The sequence below is a fragment of the Cryptotermes secundus genome, unplaced genomic scaffold (genome assembly GCF_002891405.2).
Source record: "Cryptotermes secundus unplaced genomic scaffold, Csec_1.0 scaffold1016, whole genome shotgun sequence".
NCBI lineage: Eukaryota > Metazoa > Arthropoda > Insecta > Blattodea > Kalotermitidae > Cryptotermes > Cryptotermes secundus.
The window spans coordinates 1,405,270-1,411,066 of NW_019724759.1; positions in this window are offsets into that span (position 1 = coordinate 1,405,270).

Genomic DNA, 5,797 nt, shown 5'->3' on the forward strand with positions numbered 1-5,797 from the left:
TAATTTTTCAGGAAATGGTTTTCAAACAAAAGGTATGACACACCTATCAAAAGAAACTGAAGATTTTGTTTCTTTATTGGTCAGTATACTGTTGGGAAAGGTACAGTAAAATAGTTTCACTTGGTGTAGTATTTAAATGTATATCATGTTTAGGAAAAATGATATAAAAATGCTTAAATTTCGTGACATATTTGTATGCACTCAAATTTTCACTGTAAACTTGAGGTGGCCACGTGCAGTTGGAGCCCAGGCAGGGCCACTGAAGCATCAGGCCGATAGCTTTAAATGGTTGCAATGGTAGACTTGCCATTTCTTATTAATTTGTACAGATTTCCTAACAGACTCACTACTGTGATGAAGACTTGTTCAAACAAAGCTCTGACAAATTGATTTCATTATGTAATGTAATTCATCTGCACTGATCACAGTTCAGTTTAATCAGTACAGCACAATTACTGTATGGTTGTAGTGTGTCAATATTTCTTGTTCATAAATGGAAGTACAGTCATTACAAGCACCAGTGTTACGTGCGAGATTTGAGATATTCATGGCAGTGATCATGAGGAAGTTGGAAGTGACGCTGTATAGGTGGGTAGGAGTCCCCCAACATTTTGGAGGAACGTACTGCCACCTTTGTAAGGGTAGACTTGTACTACATGCATTCTATCACATCCTGACTTCTGCAATATTATTGAGGACAAGTCTTCTGAAATGTAATGCTCTGTAATTTGTTTTAACCAACACTGCAGCAAATATATGAGGGCAAATCGAAAAGTCTTTGCCCCTATTTTTTTCAGCCACAAAAATACACATACAGAGAAATCAAAGTACAGGCAGTGTTCTAAGTACCTTTGACTATTTTTCCACATAGTCCCCACCCCGGTTCAGGCATTTGTCCCATCACACCACTAGTTTGGAGATGCCGCTGTTGTAGAATTCGGCTGGTTGAGTGTGGAACCACTGCTGGACTGCGGTTTTTGCGTCATCTTCGGAAATGAACCTCTGGCCTGCCAGGAACTTATTCAGTGGACCAAACATGTGGTAATCACTGGGGGCGAGGTCTGGACTATATGGTGCATGCTCCATAACCTCCCATCCGAATGACTGCAGTCGGGCGGCGGTCCTGTTTGTCACGTGAGGCCTGGCGTTGTCATGGAGGAGAACGACAACGTCCACAAGAATCCCCGGGCGTGACTGCAGTCATTCGGACAGGAGATTATGGAGCATGCACCGTATAGTGCAGACCTCACCCCCAGTGATTACCACGTGTTCGGTCCACTGAAGAAGTTCCTGGTAGGCCAGAGGTTCATTTCCAATGACGATGCGAAAACCGCTGTCTGGCGGTGGTTCCACTCTCAACCAGCCAAATTCTACAAGAGCGGCATCTCCAAACTAGTGGTGTGATGGGACAAATGCCTGAACCAGGGTGGTGACTATGTGGGAAAATAGTCAAAGGTACTTAGAACACTGCCTGTACTTTGATTTCTCTGTATGTGTGTTATTGTGGCTGAATAAAAGCAGGGGCAAAGACTTTTCGATTTGCCTTCGTACTTCATCTTCAGGATGGAAAATTGAAGCTGAAGGCATTGTGTTCCTCTGAAATGTCATTAAACTTCTACCAACGTACACTGTATCATATCCCGTATCATCAGCCAAATGAAACTGCTGTTTGTGGATGACATGATTTCATATTGTGACTTCAAACATCTGTACCTTCATAATCTAAATGTCTGATATCTGGAGTCATCCTGAAGATGGAGCCACACATTCCACCAAAACATTTGTATCCACCTATCAGACTGCAGCTTGGTGTGTTTCACCAGCACACTGGTATCCGCCTGCCAGACTACAACACAGTGTTATAGCACACAATGTCTCCACCAAGGAACTTGATTATACAGCTTTCCAGTTTTGGCAGGAAAGTTACATCAGGGACTTGTAGCTGAGATGGGGGAACACAAATACTTTTCATTTCCATGCATCCTGTTGTGTTATTGTATACAATTCTTTATTGGAGTCAGTCGTAACACAACAACATAACGGTGAAGGCTAAAATTACATTTTGGTTTCTTAAAGCCATCATCAGGCAAAGCACATGATTACTAATTCTGTCTGAATATAGTAATGATGTGTTTTGCCTTATGATGGCTTTAAAAGGCTGAAACATGTAGCTGTGTAATTTTAACCTTGACCGTTATATTGTTGTGTTACGCCGGACTCCAATAAATAATTGAACACAAATACGTAGAATAAATTTGTTGGAACATGTGCTGGAACGCATCCACTTGGCAAAGCAAAAGTGGTGGAAGGAAGATATCAAACCAGATCTTGACAAAACTAGGGATAAGACTGTGGATCATGCTGTGTCCACTGGTGGGCTTTGGTATTAGCAACATTCATCGTGGAAGGTTGTGCTGAAAAGTAATGTCTCCGTAAGACAGTGGTGAAAATGTAGTTCTGTCAACAAGACGCAGAGTTCTGTCCAGCCAGCCTTACAAAAGTACAGGTACTCTTTGGTATATGCAAGTTGGAAACATGTTGTTTCACTTTAATGCAGTCAATTAATTTAGACCTGTAACACTTGCTTTAGTATGAAGTAATTGCTGGCCCATCAAGAGAGGTAAGAAGGGGGGATTAGGATGCTGTGCAGGTGTGGAGGAGGAATGCAAGGGGAGAAGAGAAAGTTCGGCGTACCTGATGTCATTTATGTCATTGCACCCCCTGTGACTCCTTTTGGGAACACAACTAGTACATTAATTGACGAATACCTGTACATGAAATATGTAAGCTGTGGCTGGACTGCAGAAGTGGTTGTTTGAGAAGTACTTGTATAAAATAGGGAACAAAGTTCAAGGAAGGTAGCCATTTCTGTTTCAATGAAATTGCTGTTATGGAAAAGAAATTGGGAGTCATTACTTTCAGCATGCCCTTGTACAAGCTCTGTCACCAGGAGGAGACAGATACACTTCCCAATGAAGTATCCCACATTATGAAATGTTATAATGTTAATTGGAATCCATATTTAAATATTTGTTGCTTATCGTCCAGTTGTGTCCTGCGTACAGAGCTCGCTTGCCATTGTATCACATCACTAACACAGAATTCCTATGGCAGCCATAACTTCTGTCTCTAACAGTGATATTATATCAAAAGTGCCAGTTTTTTATAAGAGTTCAGAAAAATGCTGTAAGCTTTCTATTCATGTATGGCTACTCACATTTTCAATTTCCTGTGGCATGTAACAAATACTGTGTACATCTGAAATAAAATTACCCTGCTTTACCTTTTTAACTACAGTGTAAACCTCACATTAAACGTAAGAGCTGAAGCTTCCATGGCAGCTACAGCGGATGAAATCTGCTCTGGCTTTCAGCCGTGTCGGTTGGTTAAATATCACCGATGTCGCACGGACCATCTCTGTCCCTGTCATCAGACATGGCTGATAGCCCAAGAATATTTTATCAGCGTGTGTCACAACTTTTTTCCTTTAAAACAGAGTTATGAGATCACATTGCTGTCTGTATGCTCCCTTCCCTGAATCTATTTATCCATGACTGATGTATCATTAAAATATTCCTACAGGTAAGTCAGTTACAAATATGAGTAAAAAGGAAACATGACATAGGAACGAGTATTTTGCAGTGATGCTGCTGCTGGTGCTACTACTAACAAGGATGATGGCAGTTTTCTATGGGTAGTAAGTAAAGTCTTCAAGACGCACCACTTTACCACCCTCAGTATTCCAGCCCCATCAATAAATTTTTTCCTTTATTTTTTACCACACTACACAAGCTATGGAAGAAGATGAGCAAAATTTCCGCAATCAGGAATTAAATTTAAAAAATCCAGTACTTTACGTTTTAATGGTCTTTGGTTAGCAGGAAAACCTGATACTTTTGTTTTGATGGCCCTCGGTTATCAGGAAAACCTGGTACCTTGAACGACCTTCAGGAGCACAGTATTGATCGCAAATGAATTAAATTTAAAATTCCCGGTACTTTTTCGTTTTAATGATCTTCGGTTACTTGGAAAACCCGGAAGGTTTTTGTGAAAACCCGGAGGTTATTTGGAAAACCCGGAGCAAGACAGTATTTAAGCACATTTTGTGCATACAGCAAGAAATGTAAACAAACCCCCGCCACTTTCCTTTAACACCCGGGAACTTTATGTTAGCACCGGTTACTTGGAAAACCCGGAGCAAGACAGTATTTGAGCACATTTTGTGCATACAGCAAGAAATGTAAACAAAACTCAGGTACTTTCCGTTGCACCCCGGTACTTTCCGATGCACCCCGTTACTTTCCTTTGCAGGACCTTCACCGAGACTGAGTAGCCAATCAGCATTAAGGGGCGGGACGACTGCACAATCTATTGGTACAGTAAACGAAACCCCGCCTTCTGGGGGGGCATAGAAGATATCATTGGCCCCCTCCTCACCACCCCCCCCAAAAACACCTGTGTAACCAACCAACATTAGGGGGCGGGGGGCACAGGAGTCCATGTGAATTCCGTGCTTATTGCATTATTTATAGGTACAGCTGGAAATTTCAACAAAACCTGTAATTTTTTGATGTAATAACATTCAACGACTTTCAAGAACACAAGAGTTGTTGCAACTCTGGGCATTTGCCCGCAGATGTTGTCTTATTTTCGAAAAATGAGTTACAATAGCCAGTAAGCATCAATGGTCAGGGGCCATGTCTATGTAATAATACATTAATGTAGTGCTAAATGTAAATATTTTGAAGATACAAGAAATGTATATATAACCCTGATTATTTTTATCTTATATCCTCTAAAACCTTCAAGAGCACATTTCAAGCCAAAGCTGTGAACTTTCTAATGAGAATTAAACATCACTGCCACAGTTGAACATTTATCTCCTAGACAGGTTATGAGGATGAACTTCATGTCTTGAATTAGACATTTGTGCAAGTCAATTGGTCAGTTCTCATCCACTTGGTTCATCTGCTTTACACTGAAGTCAAGCTTCAGACCCCATACCAAGTACAGTATGAAACCTCATGAGGGAGGGATGCTGCACAAGGAAATGGTGCTTTACGCCTGGGATTAAGGTGGTTGTGGTCAACCAGTCAGCCGATGCCTCACAGGAGACATGGAGAATAAATGATCTTCCCCAGAGTAGACATTTCAGCATAAATTAAAAGAGATTACTGAATGAGGATTAACCACTTGGCTTGCACAGATGATGAATGAAGGAAACAAGAGTTTATCCTCATATCCTGTCGTAACACATAAACGTTCATCTGCGACACTCCTCAGTAATCATGTAGCTATAAATGTACTCTTGAAGGTATTTTGGAGGTTACAAGTTTAGACAGTTCATGGGTTTGTTTACATTTCTTGCAATTAGCACTAGATTCATGTATATTAACTTGGCTCTGACTGTTGACGCTGATTGGCCACTGCATCCCCTTCTTTGGAAATACAGCTACATCTGCAGCCAAAAGCTTGGGGCTGCGGCAGTGCTGTGCTNGGCTGTGCTCTTGAAGGTTGTTGGTTACTGGAACAAAAAGTACAGGGTTTTGTTTGCATTTCCTACTGTACCTGCAAATTGTGCATTAAGTACTAATTTCATGCATATTAACTTGGCTCCAACCCTTCATGATGGTTACTTTATTCCATTCCCATTCCACATGGAATTGAACTCATGTTCTCCTGCATACAAGCCTTGCCACTGAGCTAACGCTTGTAATGACTGCTGTATTCAGTACCGATTAAACAGTTTGGAACATCCAGTCTTGAGCTTTATACAAACCATTCATATTAATTCGTG